The sequence below is a fragment of the Hemicordylus capensis genome, chromosome 4 (genome assembly GCF_027244095.1).
Source record: "Hemicordylus capensis ecotype Gifberg chromosome 4, rHemCap1.1.pri, whole genome shotgun sequence".
Taxonomy (NCBI): Eukaryota; Metazoa; Chordata; class Lepidosauria; order Squamata; family Cordylidae; genus Hemicordylus; species Hemicordylus capensis.
The window spans coordinates 74,431,542-74,454,510 of NC_069660.1; the positions used below are offsets into that span (position 1 = coordinate 74,431,542).

At 41.8% G+C, this 22,969-nt stretch overlaps 1 protein-coding gene across 1 annotated transcript in view; it reads right to left on the reverse strand.

Moving 5' to 3' along the window:
- The window catches only part of HMGA1 (high mobility group AT-hook 1), a 66,637-nt gene that overhangs the window by 43,356 nt on the left and 312 nt on the right, over positions 1–22,969 (reverse strand). The gene's annotated exons all lie outside the window — the stretch shown is intronic.

Sequence of the window (22,969 nt, forward strand, 5' to 3'; positions counted from 1 at the left end):
GGTGCATATCCGTTGCAAAATGGCTATGATACGGCAGTTTAAGTTTTAAACTCCTAAAAAGAGGTTTCGAAGTGTTGGCGATCTTTTTTTCACCACAGATAATGTATATTTCAGAATGTTTGATGTCTTTTTAGCATTCCGCCCAAATTCAGGTAGGGATGTGCCAAAACGCAATTCGAAAGCCAAATTGTGACACAGTTCCTTTAAAACCAAGGGCTTACTCAACCCCTTTAATATGGAGGAGAGCAGGGCTGTCGTTCCTGCTCCTCCACTCGCTGTGCCATTGCCGTACTGGCGGTGCTTCCCTCAGCTACCCCCGTGCAGCACCTGCATGCACATGGCCTCTGCACGTGAATGCATAAGATCTGCTAGTATGTTTAAAACAAAAATGCCAATAACCCATCTTCTCCTACTTTGTAGAGAGTACAGCAAGAAAGAGATAGTGACTGACATGATGAGGAACATTACTGAAATTAAAAAAAACATGTTAAGGAATGCCTAATGTCCTTTTAATTTCAATGAGACTACTTTGAGTAAGCCATTATCCTATCAGCCATTAAGTGGAGGTCTGAGTCTTAAAGGGAAGAAATCTACTCCGTCTATGCTTAGAGGCTATATCACTTGTGTACATCCTTTAAAATATACTACTTTCTAGACAGAAGAGACAGACATGAATAAGTATATTAAAACAGGCCACAGCTTTATTATTAGAGGAAGAAGAGCCAAGGCCAGAAGAACTCATATCATCTCCTCAGAGCTCAACTGTAGCAGGGGACAGGCCCTGGAAAGGTGTGGGGAGGGCTGCTGCTCAAGGCCTGTGTGTCCTGAGTGAAGGAAGGAGAACAAGCAGAAGAGAGAAGGGCTTCTATAAGTTTCCATCCCTTAAAAGAGTTGGAGTTTCAAGAATTTGGGCGCTTTTGTTCTCTAGGGGGCTCATAAAGCAGAGTATGAGTCACTATATCTCAGCGTGGTGTAGTGGTTAGAGTGCTGGACTAGGACCGGGGAGACCTGAGTTCAAATCCCCATTCAGCCATGATACTCGCTGGGTGACTCTGGGCCAGTCACTTCTCTCTCAGCCTAGCCTACTTCACAGGGTTGTTGTGAGGAGAAACTCAAGTATGTAGTACACTGCTCTGGGCTCCTTGGAGGAAGAGTGGGATATAAAATGTAAAAAATAAATAAATACAATAATATATCACCTAGAGATGTACTTATGATAGATAAATAAATACATAAATATGGTTAAAAGGCACACAGAGGCTTAAGGCCTACTATTTCTTTTGCATTTTAAAATTTTATTGATTTTAACAATACCTTAACAATCAAGTAACACTTAATTAAGTAAATATTGACTTCCCGCTTACCAGTCTGTGTGGTTCTTGTTAACTATACATATAAGCCATTGCTATAATAATATAAAACATATATACTCCATCTTACAATTTGATTTTACCCTACCCAACCTGCTGTAATTACTAAATTTCAAACCCTGCTGAAAGGTCCATGTTTGAAAAATAGGTCTTTAAGTAAAGCAAGAAAGGTTCCCAATCTTCTTTGAAACATTCCAAGTTTTCATCCCTTATAAGTGTTATAAGTTTTGCCATCTCCACATATTCCAAATTTTTTATCAACCAGTCTTCTTTTTAAGGCATTTTATTGTCTTTCCATTTCTGCGTGTATACTATTCTAGCCGCCATGGTTGCATACATAAAAAAAGTTAAGTTTCTTCTAGAGAACTCTCCTTGAGTTATTCTCAGCAAGAAGGATTCTGGCTTCTTAGAAATGTCATTTAAAAAAATTTCTTCAACTCATTATATATCATATCCCAAAAGGCCTTTGCCTTCCCACATGACCACCACATGTGAAAGAAAGTTCCTTCACATTGTCCACATTTCCAACATTTATTTGAAGCATTTTTATACATTAATGCTAATTTTTTCAGATACCACCTGTACATCATCTTATAACAATTTTCTTTTAAAGTATAACAGGCAGTGAACTTTAAATCAGTTTTCCATAATTTTTCCCAAGCTGCCATCTCTATATTATGACCCACATCTTGAGCCCATTTTATCATAGTCATTTTAACCGCTTTGTCTCTTGTCTCCTCCAAAAGCAACAACTTATACATCTTAGAGACTAATTTTTCATCATTTTCACACAGCTCCTTCTCAAATCTCGACATCTGATCCTCAAATCCATCTTTAAGATCCTTCTTGTAAATTTCGTTTAGCTGATGGTACTGAAACCAGTTGCTAACCAAATTTTGGACTTCAGCTAGATTTTTTAATTTACAGCCCTTATCTTGAAAACACAACAAATCTCTATAGGCACCCCATTCAGACTGCATATTTATCTCTTTATGTGCCAAAGCTTCAATCGGGGATACCCATAATGGAGTTTTAGGCTCCAGCCATGTTTTATATTTTGCTCACACTCGCATTAGACTCCTTCTTACATAGTGTTTAAGAAAATCATTATGCACTTTAGTTTTATCATACCACAAATAAGAATGCCATCCAAACCTTCTATCAAATGCTTCCAAATCAAGTATTCTGGGATTTCTTAATGTTATCCATTCCTTTAACCATGTCAAACAAACAGCATCAAAATACAACCTTAAATCCAGCAGGGTAAGACCACCTCTTTCTTTAGCATCTGTTAAATTTTTAAATTTCATTCTTGGTCTTTTTCCTTGCCAAACAAATTTAGTTATGTCCTTTTGCCACTGCTTAAAACAAGTTAACGTATTAATTACAGGAATAGTCTGAAAAAGAAACAACATTTTAGGCAAAACATTCATCTTGACAACTGAAATTCTTCCCATTAAAGATAAGTTCATTCTAGTCCATCTTTGCAAATCAATTTTTACTGTATTCCATATTTTGACATAATTATTTGAAAACAGCAAAGAATTTTTATTTGTCAGCCAGACACCCAAATATTTAATTTTCTTCTCCACTTTCAATTCACTTATTTCATAGAGTCTATCCTTAAATTTCTGGTCCATATTCTTTGTCAATACCTTCATTTTAGTCTTATTTATATAAAACCCAGCCAATTGGCCAAATTGTTCTATTTTTTCCAAGAGCCTTCCGATCTTCTCTAATGGATTTTCAAGAAAAAACACCACATCATCCACAAAGGCTCTAAGTTTATACTCCTGCTTCCCTATTTTCAAGCCATGTATTTGATCATCTTCTCTAATATTTCTACAAAGGACTTCCAGAACTAATATAAAAAGTAATGGGGAAAGTGGGCAACCTTGTCTGGTTCCTTTTTGTATTTTGCAATTATTTGATAGTTCCCCATTTATAATAATTTTAGCATATTGCTCCGAATATATTGTCTTAACCGCTCTAGTGAAATTCTTGCCAGCTCCCATTGCATCCAGTAGCCTCCACATAAATTGCCAGGAAACATTATCAAATGCTTTCTCTGCATCCAGAAAGATCATAGCTATTTGTTTATCATTATGTTTTTCATAATACTCCAATGCATTCAGGACTGTTCTCACATTGTCTCTTAATTGCCTTTTTGGCAAAAAGCCTGCTTGATCTTCATGAATAAAAGCTCTTAGAGAGCAAGAAACTCCCAGTGGCCTTAATATTAAGGATTTCACACTGATTCAAAGACAAACTCACCATTAATAGCCATATTATTAAGACATCACATTTAACTCACTTCTCACAAGAAGCAAAGTAGGAGCAAATGAATACAATCCTAGCTCATAAGCTTCAGCTCAGTATTCACAAGCCCTGATTCTCTGTACATAGCGCCAAACTGAACATGTGTACAGTGACTTATATTATATTAAATTTTTAAAAATTGTTTTACCTGTAGCCCCTTCAGGGGGGCTTCCTAAAGGCTGGGGGGGGGTCTACAAAGGTTTCCCCCCCCACTGGCCTCTAGGGCCTCACAGGGACCATTTGAGCATGTGCGGCGGCCATTTTCTAAAAAAAAATTCTTTTAATGGCCGTGAAAACAAAATGGCCTCTGCGCATGTTCAAATGACCTCTGTGAGGCCTGGCATGGCCTAGGGCCTCACAGAGGCCATTTGAGCATGCGCGGTGGCCATTTTGTTTTCGGCGACAATTTTTTTAATTTATTTTTTTTAAAAAAAATGGCACCGCCCTTCAAGTGGTGCCCGGGGCACTTGCCCTGCCTACCCTACCCTAGATACGCCCCTGACGACATGATAGATTTGGATGTCCAGACCATATCTATCCTTGAGTGAGATTTGTATCTTTCAGAGAAATAGGTATATTCCTTCGCGTTTGAATTTTTAATTCTCCACAAATCATAGAGATCCATGTGTTCTACTAAATCAAAAAAGGCTTTTGGTAGCCTACCTTCTAAAATCCTTTCAGACGTATCAGATTTTCTATCTAAAGTTGTAGAGACAACCCCATTAACATCTCCCAATAGGAATAAGTTAGCATTCGATAACTCAGCCATCTTCTGTTCTAAATATTTATAAAATTCTACTTTTTTAAAAAATTGGGTGCATATATATATATATCACCATTTTGAGTCCAGAAACTATAATTTCCAAAGCTATCACCCTGCCTTCTTCGTCTTTAAAAATCAACTTGGGTTCAAATTGTTGCTTCACATAGAGCACTACCCCTCTTTTTTTTTTTTTTTTTTGGTCAGAGGAAACGAATTCTTGGCCCAAAGCCTTATTAACCAAATATTTTCTATCTTGTTTTCTAATATGTGTCTCCTGTAGGCATATAATGTCCAAATTTTGCTTTTTGCCCTTTTGGTTCTATTATTTAAACCATTGACATTCCATGAGACTATTTTGTAATCCATTTTGACTAGTTGGAATTATGTGTTGAAGGCACTGGGTGCTCTGGAGTTAAAGTCTTTTTGTATTTACGCCAAAATTCTTGCGCTTTGAGGAGCTCTGTAAACCTATTCCTCTTCCCTTTGTAAAAAAAGGAGACCCCTTCAGGGACTTCCCATCTGAAATATATTCCATTGGCGTTTAAGGCATCTGTTAAAAATTTGTAATCCTTACATTTCGTTAAGATCCTGGATGGTATTTCTTTCAAAACTCTAACCTGTTGGCTCAGAAAGCACTCTTTTTGTCTCAGTTCTAAGGGGCTTTAGCAAAATGTGCTTGCAGTATCTGCTCTGTGATTGATTTGGAGTTAAATTGAACCATAGAATCTCTTGGTACCTTGTTAGTTGTGACATATACAGAATTTAGACGAAAAGCTGAATCTATCTGCTTATCCATCTCTTCACTTGAGGTTCCCAAAAGAAGTTCAAGTTCCTCCCTAAGCACTTTTTGGATATCTTGCCCAGTTTTTTCTGGGATTCCTCTAAACCTCAGAAAGCACTCTTTTTGTCTCAGTTCTAGCAAAGCCATCTGGTCTAGTAATTTTTCCCTATCATCTCTTAATGATCCCAGGTCTTGCTCCAAACTTTCTACCCTTCTTTTAAATTCTTTATTGTCATCAGCTAATTTTTTCACTGTCTCCTCAATATTTGATGTTCTCTTATTCAGTGTTTGTATGTCCTGACTTACTTGTTGTAAGGTCCCAGAGTTAGCTTCTAGTAGCTGTTTCATAGCAACTAATGTCTCATTCAGCTCTGAGGACATTTTCCCTTCCCCCCAGCCTGGGTTTGGGACAGAAAGCCTTCTGGCTTGTGTTGGATTCTGTTGTTTAACTTTTTGCATTATTTCCAACTCTTCTTCACATAAAGCAGTATGTAAATAGTCAAACCCAGAAACACAACTCTTAGAGCAAAATTCAGTCTCCTTGTTATCCAAAAATGTACAGGCCTCCAATTGTTTCCAAATGGGGCGTAACAAGGCTGGAGTGGGCCCAGAGACAAAATTTTAAAATGGGCCCCTCGCTGATACACACACACTCACTTCACATGTGACTTGCCTCTGGGGGGCCCCTCGAGGCATGGGGGCCCCCAGGCAGCCGCCTCCCCTTGCCTAATGGTAGTTATGCCCCTGAAATAGACTCAGCTCCAGACCGCAGCCCTTCTGTCTTTTCACCGCAAATTTATTTTCCCATGGTTCAATGGTCCACCTTCTTTATCTAATTGGTGCGGTTTCTGATAGACATATTCAACAGCAAATAGCATTTGCTTCTTAAGTTTTACTCTCTCTGGAGAATTCACAGAATAGTCCCAATTACTTTACTTTTTAAGTTTTGGAATTTTTAACCATCAGTTCAATACTTGAATTGCAGCATTTAATACACAGATTCAGTTCCCAACCTTAATTTATGGTTGACAGACTCACATGGACCTCTCAGCCATGGCTTGATGGCAGCCCAATCGTTACAGCAACAGCAGGTAAAGTTCTAGCAATTTATCACTGATCACACTTCGGGGTAAGCTCCTTGACCTATAACCATTAATCATAATCCAAATCAAAAGAAATTGGATGCCGGAGAAGCTTCTGTCCTTGGATTTCCAAAGGAGCAGTATAGCATGATGAATCCCAGGACCCACCGCTTGACTTAAATCAAAGCTGTACTTTCCAGCGCAACTTGAGATAACGAGCAGGCTCTGGGGGATGCAGTGGGCAATCTCAGTCCAAACCCTTTAATCCAGGGTGGTGGTGGTGGGGTTAAGAAGGCTCAAACCCCTCCAAACAACTCCTCCTTGGTCTCCCCTGTCGGGAAGCATGCAGCCTCTTCAGCCGTCCAACCGGAAGTCAAGGCCTACTATTTCAGTCAGATTGGTTTAAGGCCTACCACAATTTTGCCGATAATAACATCCTGAAGGAAATTAAAACAAGCAGGATAACTATAGCAATAGCAATAGCAATAGCAATAGCAATAGCACTTACATTTATATACCGCTTTATAGCCGGAGCTCTCTAAGCGGTTTACAATGATTTAGCATATTGCCCCCAACATTCTGGGTACTCATTTTACCGACCTCGGAAGGATGGAAGGCTGAGTCAACCTTGAGCCCCTGGTCAGGATCGAACTTGTAACCTTCTGGTTACAGGGCGGCAGTTTTACCACTGCGCCACCAGGGGCTCTTTCCCATAAACTATGAGGTTTATGGGAAATTTCAAAGAAGAGAATCTGAAGTTTTGGACACGGTTGTTAAAGTATTTGTTATTTTTAATGATCATTATTGTTTATGTGTGTTTTCTTTCAAGAAAAAAAAGAAGTACTGATTTTAAGTGAACACAAATTACCTACTTCTTGTTGTGCCCTTATTCATTGCTAAATAATCATAAGGCAATTACTGAATCCAGTAATTTAATTTAATTGTGTTTTTTCAGGTGGCTGGTGGGGAGGGGGAGTGTGATTACCTTAGCTGAAGATGTTACAAAATTTTTGGTGTTCAGCATCAGGAAGTTCTACCTTGTGGTTTGGGTGAGCTCTTCCCCATATAATAGAGTATAATTAGATTAGATTTTCCTTTTAAAAATGCCTGGAAATTCAGTATCCAGAAACCTTCCATTTAAGATGAGAGTTATGAGGCTCCATGGACCTACACTTTACCTTGGTCTTCCAGTTGGACATTGGGCTGGGGAGGGATGCATCCAGGCAGACATTTAACAAGTGCAGTTTCCCTAATCACTTCTTAGAGATGCTCCTGATGGTTTTCTGCCTGATGCATCTCTAAACAAGGCAAAGTGTGGGTGCATGGAACCTCATTTCTAAAGCCATCATCATGTGGGTATGCAATAAAGACTATGGCAATAAAGTCTATGCAAAGTCTTTATAGCTTATCTGGTGTGCAAGTTAAAATGGGCACCTTAACTTGCCATTTCTATTATTTTTAAAGCATGAATGAAAATATAAAGCCTCTTAACTCTCATCTTAAACCAACGGTTTTTGGATTACTGAATATATATATTGGCTCACATACTGACTAGTGTTATATGCACGGAGGAGAGGTAAGATTTTCACCAATCCTCCCTTGTGCCCTAGTGCAGTGCTTCTCCCAAATATGTCCCTGAGGCTCCCCTAATCCTCAGGGACATATTTTCAGAGGACATTGGGGCAGCAGAGAGAAGGGGGAACCAGTGAAAATTGCCCTTCTCCCTCCATGCTTAAGTGAAATGTCGTTCTGCACAAACCAGTGTGTGACCCAATATGTTTAACATGCTTAGGTTTAATAAGAGAGTAAGTATTGCATGCATGTCTATTTCCTCCCATATCTCTGTTTTTTCATTTTGATGTCCTGCTCAGGGCTGCATTCCACCCCAGTGAGCACAATTTTGGAATCTGTTTTGAATACAGAGACTGAATCTAGAAATACGAGATGGTGAGTGCCTCTGAGGATGTGCTGAGTGCTTTTACCTCACTACTGAAGAACTACAACATATCTACTCTCTACACGGTTACCATTAAGAACACAGACTTCCAGGATTTCCATGCCATATGGCATGTCAAGGCTGAACTCCAGCACCTCTCCTTCTAAAAAAGAAATTAAGCTAACCCCATCTTCTTTCCTAGTACAATGTGCAAACAGAGTATCTAATCCCATTCCACAAAAAATCACTCCTTGTTTTCTCTGAGTGACTACCCTTTTTAGCAGTTCTTCAAGAAAGTACTCCAACTGCCTCTCTCTCAGTAGAGAAGTTCTCCATTGTTTGCCCCCCACCCCCAGGGCTTCTTTGTCAGAGCTCAGCCCAGGAATCAGGTTTTGGTGTCAGAGCTGACTGAACCCAGAGAGTCCCCCCTTCCCTTCCCAACAAAAGACCATTACAAAGTTTCCTCCTCCTCCTCCTCTCCAGCAGTCTCTCTTCCTTCCTTCTACCTCTGCCTGACTGATGCACCTTTCAGGGCAAGGCTTCACTGCCATAAGTGCATTATAATATAAGATTCTGTATACTGTATGCAGATAAACAGAGTCATTCATAGTGGAGTTTCTACCATTTCAATAAGGGTAGGATTTCACTTCCAAACAAATTTGGCTTCGACTTGTGTGTTAAAGGAAATGAAGTTTCAAGCACTCTGTTGCTTTAAGCACAGGATCTTCGTATAATGCCATGTTGTCATATAATGGAAGGGAATGGAGCTACAGTGGGCAGAAGTCACATGACTTCAGGAATCAAACTAAAGAAATGAAGAAGAGATGTAGGGACAGTGCAGAGAACACTTTGCAGCATAGCCACATAGATGTTTTTCTTGCTGACATTCCATTGTGTCTGACCCTAAAGCAGACTTCCCCAAACCTTTGATACCTGGGAGACAGATATTTTCTGGATTAAAACTGGATGCACACTTCATACTTGCACTCAAAAAAGCATATAAATGTTTCCTTGATTAGCTCCCAGAACAATGGGCTGGTGTCTTTCTGACAACTTTGGTCACTGAACCAAGGCTCACAAATAGGGCCATATTTTCTGGGCAATAATGATGCTTCTGGAATCCCTCAGGCCCTGTTAATTGTAGCATAGGTGGCCTCAGGGAATTCTAATGCGTCCTGCCTTCCTCAGTGTTTCATGGGCCCTCCCCACTCTGGTGGGCAGGAAGTGGCAGATGTAGCCTACATGGAGGTTTAACTTTTCAGGGGGCTCTTCAGCTCCTCTTGTGGCACATAATTTGGGAAGCAGAATACTGCAGAAACAGCCACCTAATGGCGCAGCAGGGAAATGACTTGACTTGCATGCCAGAGGTTGCTGGTTTTAATCCCTACTGGTATGTTTCCCAGACTATGGGAAACATCTATATCGGGCAGCACTGATACAGGAAGATGCACTAGGTGCACTAGGTGGCAATGGTAAACCCCTCCTGTATTCTACCAAAGACAACCACAGGGCTCTGTGGTCGCCAGGAGTCGACACTGACTCGACAGCACACTTTACCTTTATGCTGCAGAAACAGTGGGTGATGAAAACTGGTGTACAATGTCATCAGGACTTACTCTGGGGGCATCTGCAGATGCTCTGCAGTTGAGGTGAGGAGAGAGAAAGAACAAGTGCTGGAAACAATGAGAGAGAGGAACAGAATTTCCTGGTCTCTTCCTCTTGGAAATGTATGGTAAAACTGGATAGGACCAACACCTTTTAACCGGGCAAATTATACAGGGTCCATCCAGCTATTTGCTATGTCAGTGAGGCAAAATAAGGACAGCAAGCGGCATAATATGACCCCAATATAGTCATGGGCCACATTGCTTTAATTATTTAAATGATTCAATATGGTATTGGAGAACAGGTCACAAATGCCTAATGGACATGATAGCTCCTTTATTATTTTACACAGCAATTTCATTTTTCAGAGTGTGCATGATAAACAAAACAATACTATGCACTGTCTTTCTCCACAACAGTGTGTCCTTATTGGTTAATTTTTTTGGGGAAACCATACTTCCTGTAGCTGTTGGCTACAGTAAAAGATCCCTCCTGCCCAATACTTTTGTAATTAAAGGCAGGCCTGGTTGAAATTTGCTCAGATGCCAATTCTGCGTTCACCAAAAGTACTGACAAACTTCATGTATGTTCTCTTATGCATAGACAGAGCTCCTGCAATATGAATAATCCATTTAAGTTATGAATAAGTGGCAACCCTATAAGAAGGTTCTGGAGATAGGGCAAGCAAGATACCACACAAGTGGGCTGTATGTTTACATGTGCACATCTTTTAGTACTGTGGGTCCCCAGCAGAGATGTGGGGAGGAGCATGTGGCAGGCTAGGAGTCAATAGGTATGCAGGAAAATAATGGCTTGTGTATTTCCCCCACCTTATCAAATACTGATGGAGGGTGAGGAGGCCTGTGTGTGCCTCTGGGGCTGGGAGGTGGGCTTTCCATTTCTTTCTCTTGAGCCTGGAGCCTAAAGTGGGGAGTAGGGATGTGCAGCACGGAACCACAAGCGGCCCGTTCAGTTGCGGGGTGGTGGTGGTGGTGGTGGTGGTTTAACCTTTAAGGCGCAGGGAGGGTGCTCTTACCCCCACCACATTTCCCCTGGTGGCACTGTCTGGAAAATCACTGGCATGAGGTGGCAGCGTACTTCCTTGCTGCCCCGGTCAGCGCCAAACCGGAAGTGACCAACGCGCTATTGGGATGCGGAGCAAGGAGGAAACCAGACACAGAAGACACACTTTAGCCCAATTCAGACATTATGCTGTATGATGTCTGTATACTCATATATGCTGCTGTGAATGGCTGTACCTGTCATCATTTAAAAAGTGAACCTGGACACAGACCCTTCAAATGCATTATACAGATAGGAAGAGTACTTCTGTACCTGCATTCAGCAATGTGAATGACTGTGCTTGTGTACACTTTACACTCGTATGAGTGTTGAACATAATGTGTGGATGGGCCTTTTCTCTTTGAGGCCAGTTCCTTTCCCCCATTCACTGTATCCCCCTCATTGTCCTTGCATATTTATGTGTATGTAAGAATGGTAGGTAACAGCTATGTTTCTTGATCCTCCTAAGTGTGTAGTCCTGTTCACATCTGCCTCAGAGTAAGCTCCATTGGACACAGTGAAACTTACTTCTGAGTAAACATGCCTCAGATCAGCTGCAAATGAATGGGATAGGGATTCAGGTTTAAGAACTCTTTCTAAAAACTCTTTTATTGAGTGTGTGAGTGTGCTGTGGTGGTATTTACTGGGTACCATTGTTCTCAAGCTATAGGGGAGGGAGCAAGACCTAACAATTACTTTATAGTGAGAACTGCTTTATAGTCAGTTGCTCATGGTAGAAAGATTACAAGCATTCATTAGTTTAACCTCCAAATAGCAAATGAGTCACACTAAGGAGTGACCATAGGTCAGCACTGAGGATGTGACCTGGACAGTACTTTGTGGTGAGCCAAGATGCACAAAATTAAATGGGTTCAGAACCAAGCAGGGGGTGAAAAGCAGATTTCCACAGAGGATATTTGTCTCCTGTTAAATAGTCTGTGTAATAGACAGCTGAATAGCCACAAGAAAACCCCAGTTTATCACATTGCTTTTCCTTCTCATTTAATTGCAATGAGACTCTGTGAAGGTTTTTGCATTTCTGATGTGATGTAAATGTAATATATTTAACTGGTCAAGCTTAAATTATTTTGCACGATTAAAAAACAACCACTTAAAATTCTAACTCAAAATTGCTTGCGGAAATTTGCATGTATTGTCTTCCCATTTGTATCTTGCCCCTACATCCCATGTTTTAGGGATTTTAGCTTAATCAGGATTGGTATAAAATATTCTTTTTACCTACTTACCAACTAAGTTTGTGCCTCACCTGCCCTCTGACAAGTTCAGGGGGGCCTACATGAGGTTGTACCATATGAGAATTCCAGTTTGGTAGATTAGGCCAAGAGACAGCAATTTACCCAAGGCTGCCCAATGAGCTAAATGGCTGATGTGGGAATTTGAACTTGGATCTCTCCACCACACTCTCTATCCATTCCATATTACACTGGCTTTTGGTAAATTGGTATTTAATACTAGATTATTTCACTTTAAAATAGTAAGAAGTCAAACTTTAGATGTAAGCTTTTCACATCCGGGTTTTTGTTTGCATTTCCTCCAGAATGGAGGTGTGCATTCACATATCAGCCAACTTTACCCCCAAGTCCCTGTGAGCTATCGAGAAACACATCACACACAATTTCAATTTTTTCATTGTGAATTTCATTGGGTTTTTCATTGTGCGTTAGATTTATATCTGGGGTTAAAAAATCCACTTTTTGCATCAGTTTTTTGGGCAACTTCGAACTCACAGTAAAGCCTCACAGAAAACCTGCGGTAAAGCCTGCTGTCTGGGAAAGCTCATGGTAACATCTGAACTTTTTTTCCTTCTTTTTTTTGGAAGTGTAGCATTTTGAATTCAAATTTTTATACTTTGTTGAAAGCCACTTTGGTGGATAATTTTATTTCAGTTCTGCTTCTTACTCATGTTGCTGTCTTTATGTAAGACACCCCCCCCCATTTAATGGCTCACATGTTGAAAATAAAATGTTGAGGTGACAACTTCTGTAGTTGTTCCAGCAGAAGTATACCAACATGGAAGTGCGTAGGATAATACTTTTGATTTCCTTGATTTTGAAGGAGGTTCATCACAGGTTCATCACAAAGAAAACACTAAAGATGGTACAAGAGCACCTTGCTGCCTGAAACATACTGAAAGACTTTTCCAGATGCAGCAGCTTTTCCACATTCATCAAACCTGGAAGTACAAATAAGTATCTGCTGTCCTTGAGGTTTGTCAGATCTGGGCAAAGGGTATGCCCCCTCTGCCTCCGCTAACTGATGCATGTTTGAACTAGTAGCGATGAGCATGGTTGAGATGTGCACAGACACTGGGGCAGTTGGTGAATTGGGGCAGAGTGTGAAGACTAGGCAGTGAACAGTGGTTGGGGATGTAAGATTAGGAAGGATGACAGTTGGGTTACAAGGAAGACTATGGAAAGATCTATGGGAAGATCAGAAGCTGCAAGAAGTGAATAGGGAATGGCAAAATCATGGGAATGTGGCAGGAAGCCGTGATAGGGATATAGCTGCTTGTGTCAGATGACAGGACTGCAAAGACAAGTGCAGGGGTGTATAGCAAGGTTGGGGTGGGTGTGGGTCCTGGGACAAAATGTGAAGATGGGCCCCTGCCCCCTTCTTCTTCTTCTTCTTCAGAGACGTGCGAGGGGGAAAGTAAGGAGCAAGCTGTCACCCAGCTGGTGCCCCTCCCCCCTCAGGGGTCCAGGGCCATTTGTCACCCCCCTTGTTCAATTGTAGCTATGCCTCTGCAGAAGGGGAAGATTGAGAGATCACCAGATTCCCCCATTAAGTTGTGCCTCCTTCAGGATTTTGATCCATGTGTGCTCCTGCCACAGAAGAAGTTTGGTCCTTTTTGCCTGCTTCTAAGGTAAAGTGTGCCGTCGAGTTGATTGCACCCACAGAGTCCTGTGGTTTTCTTTGGTAGAATACAGGAGGGGTTTACCATTGGCTCCTCCCACGCACTATGAGATGAAGCCTTTCAGCATCTTCCTATATCGCTGCTGCCCGATAGGGATTTGAACCGGCAACCTTCTGCTTGTTAGTCAAGCATTTTCCCACTGCCCCACTTAAGGTGGCTTCTACATGTGACTTATTCAAGTCACAAGTGAATCCTCTAATAGCAGCAAAAAATTAATCCGGGGCTCAGCTGTCAGTCCAAATTCTTCTCTTTGCAGCAAAATGAAGATGACTTTATCATTCTATCATTGTTTATAAAGCTGGACACTTTATCTCATTAGGTTTGCAAAGCAGATCTTCCCGGAAGCTTAAAAAAACCCAGGAAGCTGTCATATACCGAGCCAGATTGCTTGTCCATCTAGCTCAGTATTGTTTGTACTGAAACAGCAGCTCTTCAGGGTTTCAGACTGGAGTCTTTCCCAGCCCCCACTGGAGATGGCAGGGATTGAACCTGGGACCTTCTGTGCTCTTCCACTGAGCTACAGTTCCTTCTCATCTTACCTACATGAAACCAAATTGTTGACATTTCTTGTTGTAACAGTTATTAAGAATAATATTTATACACTGCTTTTCAGCAAAAACAAAAAAAAAGTTTCAAAGCAGTTTACATAGCAAAAGGGATAAGAAAATTTTTCCTTGTTAGGGCTGTCATATGGAAAAGAAGATAGGTCTCCTGTACCTTTAATAGGTACTCAGATGAAGGAATTTCAGTAGGTGCAGCTTTTGTTTCCCCTGCACAACCAGCAGTACCTGCTGAAATGCCCTCTTCTGTGAATCTCTTAAAGATCCAGGAGACCTGTTCTCCTTTCAATGTGGCAGCCCTATTCCTTGTCACAAAGGGAATTACAACCTAAAATGAAATAAAGGAGGAAGACCCAAGCAACAGCCACTTAAGGAACACTGGGCTAGGTTGGATAGAGACAGTTGCTATCTCTGTGTTAAATATAAGACAGCCACCACTTGAAAGGATGCCTCTTTGCCCAGTTACCAAGGGTTAAAAATATATGTGCAATTTATTGCTTTTTGTAGAAGCAGCTAGTACCCAATAACCTGTAAAGTTTCCTTGCAGACATGACTAACCCATGTTGGTAGAATAATCTGATACCCCTACTCTGAGATTAAAAAATCCCATCGGGGTTCAGATTCTTCCTCCACACATAGTGCTGACAAGAGAGGGCTGATGATGCCTGCCCACCCACAGAGCTCCTGAGGACCAGTTCTTGGAACAATGCAACATGGTTGGCCTTATCCAAGGTACTGTCCAGATGTGAGTGGGTGTGGCAAAGGAGATCTGTTACTACTGTTTATTGCTAATGGTGAAGTAGCATCTTGTTATCAGTTACAGTCCCTCTGTGCCAGGTAAAATAAAACCATGAAACAGATGCTATGCCAAGAGAGTCACAATATATCTGCATGAGTTGGAAGACATCAGGTGGGAGCAGGGGCGTAACTACTATTAGGCAAGGGGAGGCAGCTGCCTGGGGGCCCCCACGCCTCAAGGGGCCCCCCAGAGGCAAGTCACATGACTATATATTGTGAAGTGTGTGATGTGTATCAGCGAGGGGCCCAGTTTAAAATTTTGTCTCTGGGCCCACTCCAGCCTTGTTAGGCCCCTGCGTGGGAGTAAGAGATGCAAGTGTAAGAAGGAGAAGACACTGGCCGGAAGGCATGCAGGCCCTTGACAACTGTCTGCATTGGCATTGGAGCAGAATATTAGCCTTGGATACATAAGTAAACAGTACTGTACTTTGCATTACAGCAGGACCTCACAGCCTACCAAGTCACTAGGTAATCCACGTGAAAACAAGAAGTGAAACCTCACATTTCTTTTGCGAAGTAGGCAAGTATTATTGTAATCTCTATTGTGCAAATGGCAAGAAAGCAGGTCAACAAGAAAGGGACAGGTTTAAGAAGTAAAACTCATTGTTTTGGAAGCCCATGACACATTGTGAGCACTACACAATACAAAAAGAGTAACTTAGTGCCCATTGACCATTCAGCCATTCTGAATGTTGCTTCTGGTACAATTGTGTACGAAATGTAGCATTGTTCATTAATTTTCTAGCAGGGCTCCTGTATCTTTAACAACTGCATGATAAGGGGATATTTGGCATGTGAAGGTTTCATGTCATTTCATCTCCCTGCCAGGAAAAGCTTCACCTACCAATTGTCTACCTATATGAAATTATTAATGGTACAGAAGGAAGTGACCTTGGATCATTTGGAGATGTGCCACCTTTCCCATTATGAAGGCCTATGGGAAAAAGTTTGTTGCTGTTCAGAATTTAGGCTTAATGCACAGAAATGGTCATATGTAAGGGCCAGCGCATGTGCTCCTTTGGTGTATGGCTAGTCACTTATTTCCCTGCTGGGCTCACATTTTCATCCCCACAACAAAGCATTTAAAGTACCACTTGATCATGGGCATATTTGAATCTGGGCTGATAGTTGGATTTCAAGTAAGTGATGTGGCAAAGGACCACATACATTGTTGTTAGACAGGTCTACAGGATTAGTGAGAAGGGGATGGAGAAACGTCAACTATGTTCCCTCTGGACAATTCTGTGAAAAAGGTTTAGAAATTATATTTAATAATGCTTATTATATCTTAAGCACAGCACCTACAAAAATAAGGTACTGTACAATTATTAAAGCAATGATAAGTCTTGCTTGCACGCTTACAATTTAAATAGACAGACACATAAAGAAACGGAAGGGAGTAAGGAAAGACACTGGCAGGAGACAGACAAGAAGTTTAAAATCTCAGCAAATGAGGGAAGCCTGGGAAAAGAGAAGTTCTACTTAAAGAATGGGAGGGACTGAATCCATGCAAATGTCTAGAGGCAATGAATTCCAGAGATAAGGTGCTGCCAAAGACAATGGACACAGTAGCAGATGCACCTGACTAAAAAGATTGGAGTGAGAAGCACAGAGCTCTGGGAGAAGTAGAAAGAGAAATTAATGAAACAAGATAAACAGGAGTAAGAGAGTATTCAGGTATTTAAGTAGTAGAACTGTAAGGTGGGCATAAGAGGAAGGAAGTTTTTACAAAAGAGGAGAAACATATTTTACAAAAGAGGAGAAACAAATAAGAAATATTTATTGGCAAGAAAACCAAGATAAGCTGTCCAGAGAAGATTAGCTATCACTGGCTCACACCCTGACTAACAAAGCACACACATAAAGAGGGATTATTTTCCCAGTCTCTCTATGTGTGCACTGTTGTGCAAGTGGGTGAAACATCCCCACTCTGCTCATGCTATGGAAGAGAGGAAACTGGTCACTGACCTTCAGCAACCTGGTTCCTCTCTTCCAAATTGCTTCTGAAGAATGGGCAGAGTAGGGATGTTTCACCTAATTGAGCAATAGCTCATGCCTACAGGGATGGCAGAGCTGTGCACAGGACCCCTTTGCATATATCCTTGTAGTCCCTCTTTACATGTGCATTTTGTTAGGATGTCAGCCAATGGTTTTTAAATGGGAAGACCAACAAAGACTGCAATACAATATTCAAATGTGGATTAAAGGAGAGAGTAACAAGAGTTGCAGCAGCATCTTCAGAAAGAAAAACTTATTTTAGAAATGTTGATAATTATTTCCTTTGAAAAAGTCTGAAATGTGCTAAGAAAAAGGCAAAGTAAAGTCAACAATTGCATCCAGATTCCTAGCATATGGAACAGGGGAAACAGAAACACTATCTAGAGTTAAGGAAATAGAAGGAACTGAAGAAGAAGCTGTAGGAGGAAAAATAAGAAATGCAGCCTTAGAAACTTAACTTAAAATGAGAAGTCATCCAAAAAGAGACAGAAGCAAGGCGGACAAAGATTAGCCATTGACATTGGGAATAAAATCTGTAACTGACAAATATAACTGAAAATTATCAGCATAAAAGTGATACAATTTATGCAGGGAAAAATAATTTTCTCTTTGTGATTTGTTTGTGTCTAAAGATACTGTGCATGTCTGTGTCCATTCATGGAAGTAGTGTTCATGTCATCACAAAATATGCCTCCCCCACACCTTTTGTTCTCATTGGTTTCAATGAGAAAGCCACTTCCACTCTTCCTGCCAATATCTTGCATGAAATCTGTTGACATCTGGGAAAATTTCCATGGGATCATGCCTGCCAAATTTCAGACAGATGGTACTAAGGATACTTGTTTTAGAGGACACTAAAAAAGGGCATACAGACACAGCTTGCTATCTAAACCAGGCTTCCCCGAACTGTGGCCCTCCAGATGTTGCTGAACTACAACTTCCAGCATACCCAGCCACAAAAAATTGTGTCTAGGGATGCTGGGAGTTGTAGTTCAGCAACATCTGGAGGGACACAGTTTGGGGAAGCCTGATCTAAACTAATGGTAAACAGAAATAAAAAACTCCAGGCATAGCAAAAGGGTACCCAGACAGCCCCCAAATACATGAGAAATGAATAATTTATTGGAATACTAGTGTGTTTGAGGGCAGGGTGGTGTTTTTCAAACAGTTCCAAGGCAAGCACAAACAGTACAGTATGCAAGCTCATAATATGCTGAGAAAGATGGAAACCATTTCAGTGGGATGGTGATGATCAGTGGGAAGCAGATTAGGAATTCAATACATTGCTCCAGATAAAGTCAAGGCAAGATTCCATCCTATAAACAACTATGGGAGGGAAATAGAATTTGGTGTGGGGTGGTGGATAGTAGAATGGAAGCTTTATTTCAAATAAAGTTGTTGCTGCTGCTGCTTTGTATCTTATGGTTATATTGTACATGTTTTTGAAACCTTATAATTAGATTTGTATTTTTATATTCCAATTTAATTTTTATTTTGCAGTTTTTATAGTTTTATATTGTTTTCATTATCTTGTAAACCACCTTGAGATTATCTTAATGAAAGGTGGTATACAAATTTAACAGTAAATAAAGTTCCACAGCAAGCCTGCTTAAACTTCCCTCCCATGCAAAATGCAATGTTACAAACTCAGAGTTATATGGCAGTATAAGAAAGACGATGGGTTAGGGTGGTTGGGTCAGATTAGGATAAAACTGGATAAAAATAAAGTGCTCAACCCTAGACAGAGTCAGAGAAATAATGCTGGAATATCCTAAATGGAAATGAACAACTTGATTTTTGCTTTGGGCAAACATCTACAAATGCCAAACAGACTGGGGGAATAAAAAAGCAGAACAGAACAGGATTTTCTTTTTTCTTTTGCATATCCTATCCATTCTCTACCTCACCATGGAGAATGGACAAAGTGAGCATATGTCATCTGTTTTTTATATTTCTGAACACCTTCCCCCTTTTCACTTTATGGCATTTCCACTCCATGTCTCAAGAAACCCTATCAGATTGATTTTGACCAATCCTTTCTAGCCTGGGGCATTTAGGCTAGAATGTGTCTGAGTTCAAGACTGGAGAGTTTACGTTGTCAATTTTTTCTCATGCATGAAAGCTCTCTCTTTCCTCCCCCACCATATAGCTGATGGTGGAAATCAAAACAGAGAGAACAAAGCAGATCTGATCAGACCCAGTCACTGAAATGGATCGCTGCTCCCTCAGGACTGGTTTGTGGTCATTGTGCTTGGCTTGGGATGCATGCCAAACAAAACAAAATAGATTCTGCTGATTGCATTTTAGCATTGGTCTTACATCAATGGATATCTCTGATAGTTAATACCAAAAGAATGTCTAATGTGGTAACAACTAAAGAATAAAAGGAAGGGTTCCTGATACAGAATCGTAGGGAACATCAACAGATTGAAGAAATAAAGCTGGGAAGGATCAATTCATAGAAATAGAGAAGGGTGATGTGTGTGAGTAAGGGTAGAAATAGGAGAAGTCAATTAGTTGGGTTGTTTTTCATTGCTGGGGGGGAAATTGAGAATTCACAGAGGAAAAGCCGCTCTCTAAAAACCTGAGCTTTGTCTTGAAACATCAGTCTCTCTCTCTCTCCCTCTCATGCACAAACATGCTAGGTAAATCCCCAGTCTCAGGTGCTGATCCTGCTGAGATCTGCTGCTGGCACAGATGCTTATTTACTCAAGCTATGCTTTGCTACTCACACCTGTGCCCTCCCTGATAGGAATTTCCCCTGGGAAAGTGGAGAGCCATGTTTCTGAAAGTGTTGTTGGGAAGGGCACTATTTAACTCGGGTGCTACCATTCTTTTCTTCTTCCATGTCTTGACATGCATTAGAGATGCTTTACTTTCAGCATGGCAAGACCTTGACTGGTAGGGCTGAGATACAGAGGGTTTTCTGGTCCTAACCCCTTAAAGGACCCCCCAAATTAGGAATCTTGGATTCTAAACATTACATTGCTCATCCCAGAATTGTAGGGGCATCTGAAGTTGAATCCTGGCCCAAACGTTTGTAGGTCAAGACCAATTGTATAGTAGGCAGCAAAATCTGTCGTCTTTTTCCTCTGCTAGTAACAAACACTCCATGGTTCTAGCCCCCCCCCCCCGTGATCTAGCTCATTGCCCTGGGCATTCAATTTGCCTACTTCAGTTTAGACCCATCTGTGCTGTTATGATGCCCCTGCACATGCAGAGTTCCCCACTTGTACACAGTGGACATGCCCCATCTCCATTCATTGTAGTGAACAGGGAAGTCTTCGTGGAGTTCTATGTGAGTAACAGAACTATGATGCCTGCATGTTGCACTCAGACAGTAAATAAGAAACGCGACTGCAACACGATATATGGATTAAACTCAGATCAACTTTAATCATGGATCTGCAATATAACAAATCTGATTATCGGTAGGTACAGCTCCTAGGGCTGAAGCAGTTCCGCCTCCCTTCCTTTCTCAAGCAAGCAAACCAGACTCAGATGTCAAAAGCAGTCATCCAGCTGCTGCTTCCTTTTCAAAGCCCCACAGTTGGCTGTGTTGAGGAAGGTTTCTCCGGAGTCACCTCCCCGCCAAGCCACAGAGTGGATGAGGGGACCACTTCCCTAAAAGGGGTCCATAGCCTTGGGCCCCAATTTGAGACTATTTAATGAACCTCCTGCCTCATTGTAATAGTGCCTCTGCTTACTCACCAGTGATTGTAGTATGGCAATTGCCCTGCACCCACACTCGCCTACTACACTGTTTACACCACTGCCGCTGCCACAGAATCAAAGCAGCATGTAAAAGTGCCAGTGTGAAGTAGGCAAAAAGCTCCCCACTGGAAGCCAATAATAGTGGGGGTGAAAAATTCCTGCTTTGTTCCATGTGGCAACTGGTTTCTCCCAGGCAGCCATGGGTGGGCAGGCGTGTGGGTGCTGATCTGACTAAGAGGGCCACAAGAGGACAGGGCTGGCTTAAATAGCAAAGTCCAGCACTGCAGATCGTCTCTTGGCCCAAGTCATAGCATGCCAATGATGAGGGTAGTGCATCTCATCTCTTCCAGCAGCTGGACACAGCTCCAACTCCCTGACACCATGCTGGGAGCTGCAGGGAAGGAGTGGCTGAATTGCTTGAGTGGGACAATGTCTTTTAAAAGTCATCCTTGATTGACCATCTTGACCTCTGTGGTTTTGCTCTTTCATGTTTGTATTGCAGATTTCCAGATTTTGTACAATAATGGAATATTGCCCCAGAGGATACTGTATAACTGCTTTGAATTTTGAGAGTTGTGGAACAGCTGGATCATTAGCAGGGGCAGAGGGAGACCAGTGGCAGCTCGGGTCCAGCCCTTTGCCACGCCTCTAGCCTTGCCCCCTGCATCAGATGCAGGATGCGTGGTTAAGTCACACCCCCTGCATCTGATATCAGATGCAGGGGCATAGTTCAGCTCTCAAATGGGGCCATGCGGCCCCATTTGCGAGCAAAGTCAAGCCAGTGCCGCATTCACAGTGTGGCCGGAGCGGCTCTCCCTGCCTTTTCAAGGCAGGGAGAGTCACTCCCAGAAAGGCTGCAAACGTGGCACTGGCCGGATTTTGCTTGTAAACGGGGCCACGAGGCCCCCTTTGCGAGCAAAACAACACTCCTGCGCCTGAGGTCAGATGCAGGGGTGTGGCTGGGAAACGATGCACGGCCCTGAGGGGCGGTGGCCCGGGTTCTTCAAACCCATTCATGCAATGGTGGCTCCACCCCTGATCATTAGGATAAAGGATTGGTCAAAGCCAACCCATGAAAGCATTTCTTTCATGCCATATGAAGCATACTTACATTGGCCTGTGACTTGGCAGTTAAAAAAAAACCCCTAAGAGCTAGTCAGTGGTTTTCATGCTTTGTAAAAGGAGAAGAAATAAAAGTGATCTCTCTCTCTCTCTGTATAGTAGCCCTAAGGAAGGGTTGGCTATCCCTGGATTAGGAAGTCACACACCATGATCTTCTTGTACTGTCCTATGTTTAACAGCTTAGTCACAGAGCACATGCTTTGTATCGCAGGTTCATTCCCTGGTGTCTACAAATAGGGCTATGACTTCTATCATCTCTAGTAACAATGGCCAATAGCCAGAGATGATGGGAGTTGTAGGGCAACATTTGGATGGGGGCCAGAGATGTTGACTTTATGACCCCTGGTGTGGACAATACCAACCAAGGTGGACTAATATTCATAGGGCAGCTTAATATGTAACATCTGCTACCAGCCTGGTGATCTACACAAGAGGTCCCAACTGCCTGCACACGCCACTGACGTTTTGCAAACCTGTATTTAAAGTTTAAAATCTGTCTTGAATCCATATGTAGCTTTAGGGTATGACATGCTCTGCAGATTCTAGAGTTTTTACAAAAAAGACTGGATATTTGTGCACATATATGTCCAGAGACTAACACGTATGCAAGATCAGTAGGTACATACAGGCACCACATATATAGGAGCACATCTGAAATGTCACTTCTCATCGCATGCGTAGCAATATGCCACCAAAAAGTAACCACATGGTACAACACTAGTGAAGACAGAGTGTACTTGTATTCAGAGGCACTCTTACCCCTGGATTTGGGGGCCAAAGTCCAGGGCTTCCACAGCCCCTGCCCCCCCATCCTCTTTAGTCTGTACTGGGTGGTGTGGTCATCCAGCCAAGCATAATGATGCTTAATTTGCAGGGGAGAGGGGGCCCCAAAGACCTTTAGGCCCAGACTCTAAAATTACTTAG